Source organism: Sus scrofa, chromosome 8 (genome assembly GCF_054392235.1).
Source record: "Sus scrofa isolate SSC_HxYL_T2T_F1_AM1 chromosome 8, Sscrofa_HxYL_maternal_Yorkshire_Landrace_v2.0, whole genome shotgun sequence".
NCBI classification, from domain to species: Eukaryota; Metazoa; Chordata; class Mammalia; order Artiodactyla; family Suidae; genus Sus; species Sus scrofa.
The window spans coordinates 140123149-140141654 of NC_139390.1; the positions used below are offsets into that span (position 1 = coordinate 140123149).

Sequence of the window (18506 nt, forward strand, 5' to 3'; positions counted from 1 at the left end):
TCTTGTTTCCCGGATGTCTTTACTTTTTTGTACCCCCCCCCCCAAAAAAAAAGGGAGAGAGAGAGATTGGAGTAAATTATATTTGATTTCACTTCTGGCCATAAAGCACTATACTTTTATTGTAAATACCTACATAGAGTGATAATCATGTTTTTAAAACATCTTTATACTTTTTCCCTGGAAAAATCTAGTTGCAAGCCTTTTCTTTGGAACTTTTATTATATTGTAGTTACTTGGAGGGACTAGTTTGAATGGTGAACTACATTGCGAGGCATTTGAGAATACTATCAGTACCTGGGGGGCCTTGGTTTTAGTGGTTTACTTTGCTGTACTGTTACTGAAAAGTTTATTTTTTAATTTTATTTTTTGTCCACAACAAAAATTAATTTTCTCACTGTTCTAGAGGCTGGAGGCCCCAAGACAGGGTGTCATTGTGGTTGGATTCTGGTGCAAGCTCTCTTCTTGACCTGTAGATAGTCACCTTCTAGCTATGGACTCACAGGACAGACAGGAGAGAGAGAAGACAGAGAAATAGCTCTTTACCTCTTCTTATCATTTTAGGGCCTCCCTGTTATGACCTCATTTAACCTTAATTACCTACTAAAGACCCTGACTGCAGATACAGTCATATCAGGGCTCAAGGCTTCAACTGTGAACTCTGGGGAGACACAATTTGGTCCATAGTAGCCACCTCGTGGTAAAATTTCTAGATGGCATGAAATCTGCAACTTCACCTTTTCTAGGTATTTCCAAATTGATCTCCGAAGTGGTTATAAGAATTTACATACCCCTTAACAAGTGTATAGCTGATGAGATATTTTTAACTAGGAGAACTAAAAAAATCCCAAATGGAAGATAGAGGGTACAGTCTTTTCGAATTGCAATTTTTTCCTATTCTGCCACTATCTGGAAAGTCTTCCCAGTAGCTGTTTAAAGCTTGGCTTCTGCCAACCAGTTCTTTTATTTGTAGTCGTAGTACTACGTGGACTGATCTGTTTGCCTCGTTTTTTTAAAAAGTTTTTTTACGTGAGGTTACTAGTCTTTGCATGATGTTCCTTAGCGTTAGAGCAGGCACCTTTTTGACCCTCTTTCTCTGTTGATTGCATGTGATTCAGTGCACATTAGCTTAAACAGGAAGGGGAAGTTATCAGACTTTTGGGTGTGCCTGGGGCACACCTAAGGATCCAAGGGACAGAAATGCAGCTGGGCTGTGCCAGGAGAGCCCAGGAACCAAACGCGGTCAGCTTTCTCTCAGCCTCTCCTGCACATCTGCCTCACTCTCTGGGCTTGGCTCTCGTCACGGTTCCATTTTTTGTTGTGGGCAGCAAGGTGGCCACCGTCACGCACACTTGATACCGAGTAATTCAGACTCCCAGAGAGAGGCTTACTCCTAGGTACCGAATCCCCAGTATTCCTGAAAAGACTCTGATTCCCTGGACGAGCTGCAGCTTAGGACAAGATCATCCTAAAACGTGGCATTGGCCATCTTGCCCTCTTTGTTTCAAAGCCTATCCCTGAAAAGGATCTGACTTATTCCCGTTAGAATGCGGGCAGCTAATAATAGAACGACTCCATCCCGGTGTATCTGTATTTTAATTGGATCAATTGCTAAGCTAAAGCTGTATTTCCAAACTGTGCCGTAGTGAAATCTTGTGTTCCAGTATGTAAAAATGGTGCACATAGATGCAAGAAAAGCAGTAGGAATTAAAAGGCAGGGAGTGGAAGAAAGTGAGTAACTGTTTGTGTAGTTAGAAGAGGAGGGCAATATATAGTTGGAAGTGTTACAGAGATTGACTCTAGCAAGTAAAAGAAAAGCCTTTCTACTTAATTTTTGAGAAAAGATTTGAAGGTAGGAGAAAGAGCCATTAGATTTGGTCCCATCTCAGCTTCTAACCATGACTTTGGGTAAGTCACTTTCTCTCTGTGGACCTCAATTCGCTGAATCCTGCCTGCTTACCAGCTGCAGGACCTTAACTCCTGGACATCCGCTTCTTCATCTTCAAAGAGGAGTTGATAGTGGTACCTCAGAGATTTCCTGTGAGGAATTAACATATGTTTAGTCTGTTCAGAACAGTCCGTGGCACATCAGCAGCAGCATCAATTTTTGAAATGCGTCTAATAGATTATATGATTGCAAGAGTCCCAGCTTACTTAAAAAAAAAAAAATCTGTGGCTTTATGGTCTAAGATTTTCTGATATGAAAATTTTTTCAGAATGAAGTCGTAAAGCTTTGACCATCTGCTCTCCTGCATCGAGGCTAATTTTGGTACTGCCAATAAAACTTATTTTGAGTTCAGTATGTGTATTAGTTCTCTGTTGCTACGTGTGTTGATTTGTCAAGGGGGCCCTAACAGATTACCGCAGACTGAGTGGCTTAGACAACAGAAATTTATTGCCTCAGAGCCTGCAGGTCCGAAGTGGGAAGCGGAGGTGTCTGCAGGATTGGTTGCTCCTGGGATCTGTGAGGAGGATCTGTCCAGGCCTCTTGGCCCGTGCATGGCCGTCTGTCCTCCGTGGCTCTTCTTGTCGCCGTCCCTCTGTGTCTGTCTCTTTGTTCACATTTCCCCGTTTTGTAAAGGTACCAGCCATACTGGATTAGGTGCAACCTAATCACCTCAGTTTAACTTCATTACCTCTGGTAGTTCCCATTGTGGCTTAGCGGAAATGAACCTGACTAGTATCCCTGAGGACACAGGTTCGATCCCTGGCCTTTCCTGGTGGGTTAAGACTCTGGCCTTGCTGTGGCTGTGGTGTAGGCCAGCAGCTACATTTCAACCCCTAGCCTGGGAACTTTGGTATGTTGTGGGAGTGGCCTTAAAAAGACAACACCTCCCCCCCCCAAATAACTTGATTACCTCTGTAAAGAGCATGTCTCCAAATAAGGTCACATTCTGCGGGGCTGGGGGTTAGGACTTCAACATAGGAATTGGGAGGAGGACACGGTTGAAGCCGTAGCACTGCCGCACAGTTTATCCCAAAACTTAGTGACTTCAAACAGAACCCTTATTTCAGAAGTTTTGTAATCAAGAATCCGAGCGGTTCCTCTGGCTCAGGGCCTCTTATCCTACCAAGCTGCACCCCGACATGTCCACCAGCGCTGCGGTCTCACCCAAAAGCCCTAGGGGAGACCCTGCCTCCACTTCACTCACGTGGTTCTTGGCAGCACTTCCTCAGGGTTCTTGGGCCAGAGGTCTCAGTTCCTCATGTTGGCTCTCGGCCAGCAGCCTACTTTAGTTCTTCCCATGTGAGCCTTTTGTTTTTGTCATAAAATCCTGGCAACGGCACCCCATCACTTTTGCCTGCTGTGTTCACAGGGAGGGGGTCGTTAGGTCCAGTCCACTCTCAGGGAGAGAGGACTGGACAAGGATGTGTGTCCCAGGGGCTGGCGTCGTTGGAAGCCGTTTTGGTCCTCCCCGCAGTATCTAAGAGCGAAGAAAAGAGCTAAATGGAAAAATACGTAAATTATTTAATATTATTTAAGAAGCGTTTGTCTTAAACTCTAAGCAGAAATGTATCACTTTTGTGCCATGTAGCTTTGTAATCAGAAAGTACTCCCTTATCTGCTAAAAAAAAAGGAGAAATGTAACTTTTATCATTTCCTTTTTTTTTTTTTAAAGCAAAGAGGAGTTAATTTTGTTTCCTTTCATCAAATTTGTTATTTTTTGGTACTATGTAGAATTCAAGTGGGACCTGACTTTTTTCACTTTGCTGAGTTGTTAGCCTGCTATTTCTCATAAAATACCCAGAGGCCTACCCTCATCTCCCTAAAATATTTAAGAGTAAAAGGTCATAGGTTATTAAGATTACTTTAATTTTATCAGCTTTTCTGTGGCTACTTTCTACAATTAAGTTATAAAGTGTGAGAAATTATCAGATATTTGTGAGGCTATTTAATATAGCCAGTTGCTAAGGGAAATGCCCAATTACAGTTACTTTCACAGAATGTAGTGACACGTCATATATACTGCAGATACCACCTAGCGGTTCTCATTATTTATACTGATGGAGAAATAATTGGAAAGTGTTATTATTGGCTCATTTTCGTAATCTTTGCTTTGGAAGGCAGTATAATTGAGTTTGTGGAAGCAAGATTTGACCTAGTTGGCATTATCTATATGAGTTAATCTGGAGCAGGAGTGTGGGGGGTGTGGGGGTGTGTGTGGGTGTGATTGTGTACATGGAGTGACATTGCTTTAATAAACAGTCTAAGAAAATCTCACATTTATTGAGAAAAGACTGCCTTAACTCCCTTAGAGTAGTTTGAGTATGTCCTTCTAAAGCATCTGACTTTGACTGAATTTTACAAGGAGTTATTTAATTGTAATTATTTGTGAATTACTATAAATATGGATCATACATTTTAGCTGTTAGAAATGATGAGATTTTTTTTTTTTTGTCTTTTGTCTTTTTGTCTGTTGTTGTTGATGTTGTTGTTGCTGTTGTTGCTATATCTTGGGCCGCTCCCGCGGCATATGGAGGTTCCCAGGCTAGGGGTCGAATCGGAGCTGTAGCCACCGGCCTACGCCAGAGCTACAGCAACGCGGGATCCGAGCTGCGTCTGCGACCTACACCACAGCTCACGGCAACGCCGGATCGTTAACCCACTGAGCAAGGGCAGGGACCGAACCCGCGACCTCATGGTTCCTAGTCGGATTCGTTAACCACTGCGCCACGACGGGAACTCCAGAAATGATGAGATATTTAAATCTCAGTAGGTTTGGAGGTTGAAGTCATACTGTAAAGAATATGAATTCAATAGGGTTTCTGTGTGATATCCCTTTTTCCTTGTTAGCAAGATGTAGTTTAATAGAAAACATACAAATTTTTCAATGTAAAACTTTCTTTTCAAATGCATAAAGTGGACTGGTGGATGCATTCTTTTTTTTTTTTTTTTTTTGTCTTTTTGCCATTTCTAGGGCCGCTCCCTTGGCATATGGAGGTTCCCAGGCTGGGGGTCGATTCGGAGCTGTAGCCGCTGGCCTACGCCAGAGCCACAGCAACGCGGGATCCGAGCCACACCTGTGATCTATACCACAGCTCACAGCAATGCCGGATCCTTAGCCCACTGAGCAAGGCCAGGGATCGAACCCGCAACCTCATGGTTCTTAGTTGGATTCATTAACCACTGAGCCACGATGGGAACTCTGATGGATGCATTCTTATATTTGAACAAATGGTAATGTTTTTTCTTAGGAAAAAAAGTTTTGTTGCATTGATTATGGCCAAGAGGAAGTTCTAAACTTAAGCTTTAGGATTCTGCAGTATGATGATATTGAACTAAGTTTTGTTTCTAATTTGCCACCTTTTTATTTTGAAAACTTCTGGGGATAGATTTATGGCCAGATTTGGGGCTTTAGACTCTATGAGGAAAATAGTGTTGTGTGGTTTATGGCTTAAAAAAGCATTATCCAAAAATGAGAGTCTGTGGAATGTATCCTTTCTAGACGCATATATTGAGAAGTTTAAAAGTTCAAGGAGGGGAACTCAGTGCAATATAAAGAGTGCAAGTGGGAGTTCCTGCCGCAGCACAGTGGGTTAAGAGGCTGACTGCAGAGGCTTGGGTCATTCGGATGACGCAAGGTGCAGGTTTGATGCCCAGCCTGGTGCAGCGGATTAAAGAATCTGCGTTGCTGCAGCTGCGGTGTAGGTCACAGCTGTGGCTTGGATTCGATCCTTGGCCAGGGAACTTACATATGCCACAGGTGTAGCCATAAAGTTAAAAAAGAAAAAAGTGCAAATATACTTAATGTCAAACAAATGGTAAGATTTAAAAGGTTTTTATAATTGGAAAAAGTAAGTTGAAAAGTGAAGTCGTGAATTAGTGTGTTGGGATTTAGAAGTTTAATTCACTTTTTCTTTATTTTAAGGACTAATACTTAAAGTTTGGGACTTAGAAATGCGAGTGATTTCAATCACACTTTAACCTGTGTTGTAAAACTTTTTTTTTTCCATACACTTGTGGCTTATTGACTAGAGCTTGAGGTTTCAAAGACTATTTCATTGAGTTGATTTTGACCCTGAATATACTTTGTTTGGCTCTTGTTTTGAGGTCAAATTATGCATCATTTTACACAGAGCTGATATAAGAATGGAAAAGTGCAGTGTACAGTGTATATCAATGTCCCAAACAGTCTTATATTCTAAAGCATGGTGTCATTGCTTAAAGCTATTTGCCCTAGCATAAATTTCTTAATTTCTCTTATTTCCTCATCTGTGAAATGGGCTTGTTAATAGTATTTAGTGGAGGTTCCTCAGGATTAAATGAGAAGATGCTTGGAAAGTGTCTGGCACTGCCTGGCACATAGCAAGTGCAAGCTAAATTCTCATTAGCTCCCATTTCTTGTTACAAGTATCAGCTTTAAGTCATTTTTACTTCTGCTGTTGACACTTAGCATACACGCAAAATGATGTCCTGTTAATGATACTATATAACTCTTAGTATCAGTTGATTGGCTACATATTTTATTAGCACATAGACTTTATTTTTGAAAAGTGGAATAGAGTGTAAATAAAAGGTTATGAGTTAAGAGCTGTCATTGAAATTATTGACTTAGAAAGGGGAGGAAAAAGGAATGAAGGAGATGCCGTTTTTGCTGTCGAGCTAAGAAGCGATTTTGTAATCACTAAATACATTTTTTTTTTTTTAAGTTGGGAACACAAGGATATCAACTTTACATTTTCATTTTCTTTTTACACTTAAAGAGCTAGCCACTCTGTTCTGTTTTTTGTTTTGTGTTGACGTGGAAAGGAGTGGGCAAAGCCATGCTTGTTGTCTTCCTAGTCTTACAAAGGACATATCCTCTTGATCTTGCGTTCTCCATGATAGGAATGCCCCTTATGCCTCTGTTTCATGGAGACATAAAAAGCATCTTTTCTTTTTTTAAATTTAGAAGAATCAGACAATTTGGGGGTGGGGGGGTGGGGCAGAGCCGCTGGGCCTACTGCATCTGGAAGTTCCCAGGCCAGGGATCGAACCCCCACCACAGCAGTGAAGCACCCTGCTACAGTGACAATGCTGGATTTTTACCTGGCCACACCACAAGAGAATGCCCTAAAAGGCATCTTTAAGTGTCTTCATCCGGGTGTGAGATGACTGTGGACACTTAGCATCCTAAGAAAGCGAAACTCCCATTTAGAAAAAGGATATTTGCCTAAGTTGGGGGAAATAAGGAATTTAGGAAGAAGTCTCCTGCTCAGGTACGCTTGCTCCTAATTTGGTCACGCATTAGCTGTACCTTTGCCTGAGCACATTGTGTGTGTGTGTGTCTGTGTGTGTGCTTTATAAAAATGACAACTCAGAAGGCTGCTGCTCCCCTTCAGAGCTTATAAATTGCAAGTGTTCCACAGCATAAATGATGTATAGGAGGAGAGGGTGGGAGGGGTGTCTGAAATGTAAGCGCTCAAGCTGTTTTATTATCTTCTTTTTGTGTAGCACTGGAGGAACTTTAAAAAGCCTAACCTAGAATCGTCTTTTGAAAGTAAAGATTGGCTGTTTCTGAACTGAATGAAGGATTGTTGTGAATATGCCTCTGTGCTGAAGTAGAATGTGAGTTCAGGAATTATTTCATTTCCACATGTATAGGGAAGGAAATACAGTTTGTTTTTATTTTGTTTTTTGAGCTTTAATTTTTTACCTAATCATTTTGTTTTTTAAATACACGTTAGGATGTTTGGGTCCTTTGCGCTTCCAGATAGCTGACATTATTTGTAAGTCTGCTCTTGCTCTGTCTCCCACCTGCTCTCCTTCCCTTCCTTGTTCCTGTCCGTGGGCTGTTTGACCTTTCAGTCGGCTCTTTTACATTTGGTCTCACTGCATGTTTTGTAGAGAGCAAATCATGCATTGTGTGTTCATGATGCAAGAATTGGGTTTTTTTCCTTGTGGTGTCCCTAGCTCCTTCTTAACTGTGTAATTGCTTCGTCCAAAAAACCCCATTAGGAATGAATTTTTGCGGTTACATATGAACCAATGAAAATTCATGCTTTATGAGATCAGAGTTCAAATTTGGTTTATTTTCTAAAATCTTTCACAATTAAAAAAGATTTATTAAAGATTTTTATCCTGTGCTTCGCTATATCTAAGTAGGTGTTTAGGAAAAAGGGTTTCCTGTTAGGGTCAGAAGTTGTTTAGGGAAAGCTTTCATGAAATTTTATCAGAAGGCGAGCTCTGTCCCTCCTGGAAGAATAACCTAGTTTATTGTTGCAGAGGCCCTGCTCAAGAGATCATAGGGTTTTAAAAAATGTGGGCTTGGAGTTCCCGTTGTGGTGCAGCAGAAATGAATCCGAATAAAATCCATGAGGATGCAGGTTTGGTAGCTGGCCCCGCTCAGTGGGTTAAGGATCCGTGTTGCCATCCATGATCTGTGGTGTAGGTCGCAGATGCAACTCAGATCCGGAGTTGCGGTGGCTGAGGCTGTGGCTATGGTGTAGGCCGGCAGCTGCAGCTCCGATTTGACCCCTAGCCTGGGAACCTCCATGTGGTGCAGGTGTGGCCCTAAAAAGCAAAAAAATAAAAGGGGGGGGTTATCTTTATCTCCCCTGTCTTTTGAATCATCCATTTCTCTGCTTTTCATTTCCTTCATGCTTGCTAAAGCATGGCCTTGTTCAAGGAATTCAGCTTTATACGTCACAGATTTGTGAAATACTCCCCTTCCCTGAATAATAATAAAAATAAGTTAATATGAACATTTACTCTTTCTTAGGTTTTTTGCATGTATTGCATTATTTATTCTTCATAGCAATCCTATGAGACTGGTTCTGTTCTTATAATCCCAATTTTGTATGGTTGAAACAGGCAGAAGAAGTGACTTGCCCAGAGTCACAGGATTAGGCAAAGGCAAAGCTCCGAAGCAGAAGCAGGAGTCTGGCTCCAGGGCTCAAGTACTTACCTGCTCTGCCATCCTGCCTCTCTTAGGCATGAAGGAAGACATCACTCATTTCTTTTTCCTAAAAGAATGTGGAGCATTCATACTATATTTAAATTTGTATTGGAAGACAGTAGCCTGTGGGTGTCTGTTATATCAAACATGGGCCTCAAATATTTTATTCTATTGCTGAGAAAAGTAAGAAAATGCATACTGAGAAAAAAATGTTTGGAGCAGAGTGATTTATATCCTCTTCCCTTGTATCTAAAGTTAATATTCTATTTTGTGGAAGAAAATAGAATCTATTGATTTGTTAGTAATTGAATCCTAGACTTTGGTATGCTCTAACCATATTTGTGATATTTAGTATGCTCATTTAACCCGTTTATTTCCTTTGGAAGTTCTGTACCTACATAGAGGTCTATATTTACCTTTCCTAAAAAAATTGTTTTGAGAACTGTTATCCTAGTACCAGATAGTATAGACCTCAAGTCCAGGAAGTACAGCTAAGCTTCCAGGGAACTGAGTGTTTTTAGGTGTTTATTCTCGATTTCTTTTTCTGGAGTTGCTCATATTCTTGTTTTTGTTTCTTTTGCCAGATGGTTTTCTCTGCTTTCTGAATCAGTGCACGGTGGTTGGTTGTGGTTTCCCCAGAGCTAATAACCTTGGTTGTCATAATCCAGATTCTGACTTGCAGGTGAGAGGATCCAACGGTCTCAAGTTATGAAGCCTGTCGGTTCTGTTCCGTCAGTGGTTGTGGGAAGGACCCAGTTATGTGTTCGCAAGACTGTTGCCTTTCGCTGAGTGGGGAAAGGGCACATTCTCTAAGGACTTGTGTGTAGGAAGAAAATAACTATCTTTTTGTATCATAACTGAAGCAAACCATTATCCATGGAAAAATTTTTTTTGAGATTTTAAGTTCTGATACACTGATGGCTTTTTCTTACCTTTGTTAAGTGTAGGGATTTTGTGGCAAACTTAGTTTCCCCAGCTCACATTTTATGGGTCTGGAATGGGGAATTTTAAGTTTAATAGTGCAAAGTGGTCGTGTTAATGAAACGAATGCATTTTCAGTCATAAAACTGAATTCTGAAGAAGCATAGGTCTTTAAAACATTTTTTAAACAGTGTTCTCTGTGACCTGTATTCCAGCACCCACAAAAAAAGTGCTGGCATTAGTCATTCATTATACATTTGCTTTATGCCTGTTAGACTCCTTTCTGCATGATTTGCCTGAGAGCTGGACCTCTGAGAGTGGTTGGGCCTTTTAACTGTAAAAGATTGTCTGTCTCAGAATTAACAGAAAGGAGAAGAACATCTCTGAGATTGTGTAAGGTGTGTGTAAATAACTCACAGGTTTTATGAAACTTGTGTTTGTTTACCTCGGAATAAGATAGACATTCTAATGGATGGAGCCTGTAAACTCCATGGTTTAAGGACAGATTTGAGCCATATAACCATACAGTTTCCTTTTTGGTAACAAAGGAAAAATACATGGTCTTAAGTGTAAAGTGTTGTGATATAAAATACATTTTTAGAGGAGAAAGAGTTGTAATTTCGTGTATCCTCCTCGCGTACATACAGCCTGGCGAGAGTAGTAGCCCATTCTCAGATTAAGCTATCAGCCCCTTGCAGACCAGTGGGAAGTTTCTTATTTCTGCTCTAACAAAAAATGCTGGAAACCTAAAAACAAGTGGGGACTGCCCAACTGATTTTACCCCCCTCCTTTTAAGCCAAACTTTGCATTTTGAAAATTTCAGACGTACAGAAAAGCTTACTGAATAATACGGTGTACATCCAAATACCTTCAGCTTTGATTCAACAGTTACTCGTGTTTTGCTGTGCGCATTTTCATTGTGTCTGTAGACATTTCAGGGAGGAGGTGTGGCATTGCTGAATCATTCGAAAGAAATCTGAGCCACTGTGACACTTCCCTTGTAAGCACTTCAACAGGCACCTCCTAGAAATAGGGACATTGTCCTCTGTGACTCCTCTGTCATTACCATATATTAGAAAATAATACTAATTCCATACCATCAGTGTTAAATCTGGGCCATATCCAAATTCTCCAGTTGTCCCCAAGGGTCGTTTGTAGGTTTTTGCAAACAACAGCCTCGTTAAGGTCTATGCATTACATGTGCTTGTGTCTCTTTATTCTTTCAACATCTGTATTAATTTCTCCTAACCTTTTCCTCTTTTTCTGTTTTTTTTTTAATTTTTTTTTTTTTTTTTTGTCTTTTGTCTTTTTGTTGTTGTTGTTGCTATTTCTTGGGCTGCTCCCGCGGCATATGGAGGTTCCCAGGCTAGGGGTTGAATCGGAGCTGTAGCCACCGGCCTACGCCAGAGCCACAGCAACGCGGGATCCGAGCCGAGTCTGCAACCTACACCACAGCTCAGGGCAACGCCGGATCGTTAACCCACTGATTGAGACCAGGGATCGAACCCACAACCTCATGGTTCCTAGTCGGATTCATTAACCACTGAGCCACGACGGGAACTCCCTTTTTTTAAATTCTTTTTAAATGATAATGACCGTTTGAAGAGAGTCCAGAGCAACGTTCTTACAGAAATCCATGTTCTGCATTTGTTTCTCCTTGGACGTGCCCAGTGATGTTGGAAAATAGTTCGTGTCCCAAGAGCAGGAAGCTGCGTGAGATACGGAAGAAAAATTTGCAGGGAAATTAAATAGGGACTGGACGTCGTTATTACTGGGTTGAGGTTAACAAATGAGATTACTTGGGAAAGATTTCCTTCAGGTCAGTGGAGCCAGAGTTGGGAGAAGGAAGATGTTAAAGGAATGCCTGTGACACTGGGGTGACAGATGGTATCAGGTAACTTGCTAACGGGAGGAGCGGCCTAGGCCTTCAGTTCTGGGTTGAGTGGCTGGACAAATGAAGACGTCTTTGAATTTCCTGCACTGACTGGAGGGAGACACCGTGAGCCCAGGGGAGCTTGACTGCTATTGGAACAGCAAGCACGGTTGGGTGCGTAGACCTCTAGTACGTGAGAAGGTTTTCTGTGGGAGTACAGGTGTCGTGTTAACGCATACGGCTTCTCTGCAGATTCTCAGCGGAAACTTTGGAGCCTTGATTTTCCCCTCTGGCTGTATCTCTGTGCATTGGCATGACTGTATAGGTACTGCAGTGGGAAGCGCTTCAGAATCAGAAATCCTAGGTCGAAATCGTGTTTTTGCCCCATACTAGCTAAGCTGTCTTGTTGGCATACCTTAGCCTCTGACTGCTTCCTCCTTTGTTTTTGTTTTTTAATGATTTTTGTTTTTTTCCATTATAGTTGGTCAATTTTCTACTGTACACAAAGTGACCCAGTCACACATACATACACACACACACACATATATATATACATACATTCTTTTTCTCACATTATCCTCCATCGTGTTCCATCACAAGCGATTGTATATAGTTCCCTGTGCTCTACAGCAGGATCTCTTTGCTTATCCATTCCAAATGCAGCAGTTTGCATCTATTAACCCTTGATTCGCAGTCCATCCCACTCCCTCCCCCTCCCCCTTGGCAACCACAAGTCTGTTCTCTATGTCCATGAGTTCCTTTTCTGTGGAAAGGTTCATTTGTGCCACATGTTAGATTCCAGATATGAGTGATATCATATGGTATTTGTCTTTCTCTTTCTGACTTTATTCACTTAATATTATGAGGGTCTCTAGTTGCTGCAAATGGCATTCATTATTTTGTTCTTTTTTATGGCTGACTAGTATTCCATCGTGTGTATATACCACATCTTCTTAATCCATTCATCTGTCAATGGGCATTTAGGTTGTTTCCATGTTTTGGCTATTGTGAATAGAGCTGCAGTGAACATACGGGTGCATGTATCTTTTTCAAGGAAAGTTTTGTCCGGATAGATGCCCAAGAGTGGGATTGCTGGGTCATATGGTAGTTCTATATTTAGATTTCTGAGGTACCGCTATACTGTTTTCCATAGTGCTTGTGCCAATTTACATTCCCGTCAACAGTGCAGTAGGATACCCTTTTCTCCACACCCCGTCCAGCATTTGTTATTTGTGGACTTATTTAAGGATGGACATTCTGACTTGTGTGAGGTGGTATCTTGTGGCAGTTTTGATTTGCACGTCTCTTACAGATGTTGAGCATTTCTTCATGTGCTTGTTGGCCATCCTTATGTCTTTTTTGGAGAAATGTCTATTCAGGTCTTTTGCCCATTTTTCAATTGGGTTGTTGTTTTTTTTGCTTTTGAGTTGTATAAATTATTTGTATATTTTAGAGATTAAGCCCTTGTCCGTTGCATCATTGGAAACTAATTTCTCCCATTCTGTGAGTTGTCTTTTTGTGTTTTTTTTAATGGTTTCCTTTGCTGTGCAAAAGCTTGTCAGTTTGATTAGGTCCCATTGGTTTATTTTTGCTTTTATTTCTGTTGCCTTGGGAGCCTGGCCTAAGAAAACATTTGTAGGGTTGATGTCAGAGAATGTTTTGCCTATATTCTCTTCTAGGAATTTGATGGTGTCTTGTCTTACGTTGAAGTCTTTAAGCCATTTTGAGTTTATTTTTGTGCCTGGTGTGAAGGTGCGTTCCTGTTTCATTGATTTACATGTGGCTATCCAGTTTTCCCAGCAATACTTGCTGAAAAGAATGTCTTTTTCCCATTATATAGTCTTGCCTTTTTTTTTTTTTTTTTTTTTTTTGTCTTTCTGCCTTTTCTAGGGCCTCTCCAGCGGCATATGGAGGTTCCCAGGCTAGGGGTCTAATCAAAGCTGTAGCCACTGGCCTACACCACAGCCACAGCAATGTGGGATCTGAGCCGCGTCTGCAATCTACACCACAACTCACAGAAATGCCAGATCCTTAACCACCTGAGCGAGGCCAGAGATCAAACCTGCAACCTCATGGTTCCTAGTCAGATTCGTTACCACTGTGTCACTACGGGAACTCCTATTCTTGCCTTCTTTTGTCAAAAATTAATTGACTGTAGGTGTCAGGGTTTGTTTCTGGGTTCTCTATTCTGTTCCGTTGGTCTGTCTGTTTTGGTACCAGTGCCACACTGTCTAATGACTGTGGCTTTGTAACATTGCCTGAAGTCTAGGAGAGTTCTGCCTCCTGCGTGGTTTTTGTTCCTCAGAATTGCTTTGGCAATTCTGGGTTTTTTGTGGTTCCATATACATTTTTGGATTGTTTGTTCTAGTTCGGTGAAAAATGTCATGGGTAATTTGATAGGGATTGCATTGAATCTGTAGATTGCTTTGGGCAGTATGGCCACTTTTACGATACTAATTTTTCCAACCTCGGAGCAGGATTGTCTTTCCATTTCTTTGCATCCTCTTTAATTTCCTTGATGAATGTTTCATAGTTCTCAGCATGTAAGTCTTTCGCCTCCTTGGTCAGGTTTACTCCCAGGTATTGTTTCCTCTGTTGCGATGATGAAGCAGCGTAATAATGTAAAGGAAAGAACAGAGCCTTTGGAGCTGCGCAGACCTGTATCTCAAGCAGCCGAGTTCTTCCAGTTATTAGCATGTGACCTTGGGCTATTTCTCTCATTCTCCGGGTTCTCTTCTGTAGAAGTGGGATCAATAATATCAATTTCATATGTGTGCTGTTAGAATTAATAGATAATTCATGTAAGATGCTGACTGTGGAGCCGGGCACATGCGAAGTATTGGTACACGTTGCTTTTCTTCCCAGGACTATTGTGAGGATCCTGTTTAACGGTCAGATAAATGGGAGCTCCTTTGTGCAGAATTAAGTGCTATACAGGGCACTCACTTAGTGCTAGGAAATAGAATAGGATATGGCATTGAGTTTTTTCCACTTATTTTACAGTGAAGAAGTCTCTGCGATGCTGGTTTTCCTAGGAGATATTCTGTAAATGTTGTAACAGTAAACGAGTCTGCTTTTTAAGTAAACTGAGGAAGTGTAAAAATTTATGCTTGTGTATCTTGTAAAACGAGTTGCTGATTGCTCAGAGCTCTGAGTTAAAAAGAATGGGGCTAGGTGAGTACAGCCTAAACGCTTTTGGTTTTGATGTAGCTTGTAGGAATTTGCTTTATTAAAAAAATTTTTTTTTAATAAAAGAGCAAAAATAAGCTGATTAAACTTAGCTTGACAGTAGGAAAAATATCTAACTCATAGAGTTAAAGGGATATTGATCTGTTACCCAATTGGATTTTTTTTTTTTTGATAGATTGGGGAATTGTTTATAGAATCAACCACTAAGAATGTCTGTCATTAGCATTACAGATTGATAAGGACTTCACTAAAAATCTGATTATCGGAGTTCCCGTCGTGGCGCAGTGGTTAACGAATCCGACTAGGAACCATGAGGTTGCGGGTTCGGTCCCTGCCCTTGCTCAGTGGGTTAAGGATCCGGCGTTGCCGTGAGCTGTGGTGTAGGTTGCAGACGCAGCTCGGATCCTGCGTTGCTGTGGCTCTGGCGTAGGCCGGTGGCTACAGCTCCGATTCAACCCCTAGCCTGGGAACCTCCATATGCCGCGGGAGCGGCCCAAGAAATAGCAACAACAACAACAACAAAAAATCTGATTATCTTTTCCCCGAAAGGCTAAGCCGATTTTCCCTTGCCCCATTATTTATAAAATCTGAAGCGGTGCACAAACTGCTTTTTTATTTTTTTATTTTTATTATTTATTTATTTATTTATTTTGTCTTTTTACCTTTTTCTAGGGCTGCTCCTGGGGCATATGGAGGTTCCCAGGCTAGGGGTTGCATCGGAGCTGTAGCCACCGGTCTACACCACAGCCAGAGCAACATGGGATCCAAGCCGCATCTGCAACCTACACCACAGCTCACGGCAACGCCTGATCGTCAACCCACTGAGCAAGGCCAGGGATCGAACCCGAAACCTCATGGTTCCTAGTCGGATTCGTTAACCACTGCGCCACGCCGGGAACTCCACAAACTGCCTTTTTAAGCTGAGCAATCTCTGAGCACGTTTCCCAGGGGAGTAGAAGTCCAGCACTGCCATGTTCGGCTATCATTTAATTCTTTCGGCAGCATGTACGGGCATGTATGGGCAGCGTGTATGGGCAGCGTGTATGGAGAGGAACCGCGCCGCCTGTAAAAGTTCTCAGTGTCCCCTGGGCCCTGGGTGACACGCCCGGACCTAGAGAGATCCCGCAAGAGCCCCCCTGTAACCTGCCTTGATCTCGGATACTCTCTTCCCACACGGCCGCCTTCTGTCTCCCCCACACGCACCCCCACAGACAGGGGTGAGATTTTATTAAAGGTTGAAGGACACATGTTCCCTGATATAAAAAGACTAAATTCGGTGATGAAAACAAAACCTTTTGTGGGGAGAACAGACCATGCTGAGACTTATTTAGTCTTCAGTACTACTGTTTAGTTTGTTTTCTTCCATCTTAATTTTGTTTTTACTGCCTAAAAGAACAGAGTCATAGAAATTTTCAGTTCTGGAGTTTCCGTTGTGGCTCAGTGGAAACGAATCCACTAGGAACCGTGAGGTTTCGGGTTCGATCCCTGGCCTCACTCAGTGGGTTGAGGATCCGGCGTTGCCATGAGCTGTGGTGTATGTAGGTCGCAGATGTGACTCAGACCCTGTGTTGCTGTGGCTGTGGTGTAGGCCGGCGGCTACAGCTCCGATTAGACCCCTAGCCTGGGAACCTCCATATGCCACATATGTGGCCCCAAAAAGCCAAAAAAAAAATTTCCAGTTCTAGCAAAAGAGGATGATAATTTCTATAAATTGGAAAAGAGCTATAAGAAGTAAGTTTTTTGCCCTGAGGAACTAAATTATTTAGTGAACTCTTTAATTTGTTGTATTTTATATTCTTGGTACAAAATATCAAGAAATGCTTATGTTTAGAAAATTAAATGTATTTATCTTTATTTTGCCACTTAAAGTGTAACATGAAAGTTACTTGAATCTATTACTCATATCTAAAATCTACAATATGGGCACGAAAGTGTATATTTTATAGCTTATATAATATATATGTGTATGTTATATGTATGTAGGTTTTTTGTTTGTCTTTTGTCTTTTTTTAGGGCGTAACTGTGGCATGTGGAGGTTCCTAGGCTAGAGGTATAGTCGGAGCTACAGCTGCCGGCCTACACCACAGCTCACAGCAACGCCGGATCCTTAACCCACTGAGCGAGGTCAGGAATTGAACCCATGTCCTCATAGTTCCTAGCAGGATTTGTTTCCACTGCGCCACCACGGGAACGCCTTGTAGTTTTATATAATATACAAAACCTATATTGATGCTTTGAACTGAGAAATGAAAGAGAGTCTACAGAATGAAGGCAGTAGAAACATGATTCCATGCTTGCCTATACTTTTCCATATTCATAGAATATACTTTGATTATAAATAATACTTTTCTCAAGTATTATTTATAACTTCTGATAAAATGTCCAAAGAGCATAGAATTTAATAAAGGGATTGTTCCATTAGGAGCAATTACAAGGGCTGGTTAATTCTCAAAAGGCTGACATTTTACTCCAAGACAGATCTCTGTTTTATCCAGAGATCCTGGAGAATAGGCTTGGTTTTCTTCCCTTCTCTGCTTCTTTCCTCCTTACTTTTCAGTACTCTCTCCTTCCTCCCATGTGTTCCCTAACTTTTCCTTCCATTCCTCCCTTTTAAGGACCTCTTTTTCAAAAGGTCCCATCCCATGTTATTTGTGCAAGAGGCACTCAATATATTGCTCAGTAGCGGTAGCTTTACAGTTGGGTCCAAGAAGGCTTTTGCTGTTGCTCCATGACTAAGTTTACGGTTAGGCTAGACTAGCTCTTCTAGGTTTGGTTAACACTTTTTTGCTTATTTGCGTCTCAAGATCCAAAGCAATATAGTTTACCAGTATTGGGATTTTTGAGTTCATCCAGTATGTTTTTTCCTCCTGTTTTTCAGGGCCAGTTGAGAAGTACAGAGTGATGTGATCAGATTTCATTTGGGGATGGGCACTCCATAGCAGAGGATGCAGAGGGTTAGAGCCAAGGCTGCAGGAAGGGTGGTCCTTAGATGGTGAGAGATGCCAAACGATTAGGTTCTGAACCCATTTGGTACGACTGGAGAAAATAGAGTAAATAAATACATAAGGCATTCCCTTAGGATTTGTCCCTTTGGCTGTGAGCGCTGAAAGAAAGGACGAAAATGAGTTGAAATCTTTGGGGAGTCTAGGTTAACCGCCAAGTTTCTAGCTGGATGACTGGTTGACACTGGTTCCGTTCAGCTATATTATAACAGAAAAATAGAATTTAGGGAGAAAAATAATGTACTGGATTTCGAATGTAATGATTTTTGGGGGAAATAATTTCAAACTAGCAGAAAAGTTGCAATAATAATGTAAGAACCTCCATGTCCCCTCTCTCCAGATTCACCTTTTATTAACCATTTGTCCCCAAATACTTTATTATTCTCTTTGCAAATGAATGTTTCTGTGTATATTTTTAAATCCACACATGCACATATATGTGTATTCTTTTTGTTGGACTGTTTAAGAATTATATATATATCATAGCCCTTTAGTCCTAAACATCTAAGTGTGATTTCCCCAAGACTAAGTCTAAGCTCTTACATGAAAACCTAAAAACCTCAGTAGATTTAACATGATTACGTTACTTTTATCTGTTGGTCATTTTCTAGTTCTGTAATACACAGATTGATGTAATACACAGAA

At 41.3% G+C, this 18506-nt stretch overlaps 1 protein-coding gene across 10 annotated transcripts in view; it reads left to right on the forward strand.

The window, feature by feature from the left end:
- The window catches only part of WDFY3 (WD repeat and FYVE domain containing 3), a 271937-nt gene that overhangs the window by 30402 nt on the left and 223029 nt on the right, over positions 1 to 18506 (forward strand). The gene's annotated exons all lie outside the window — the stretch shown is intronic.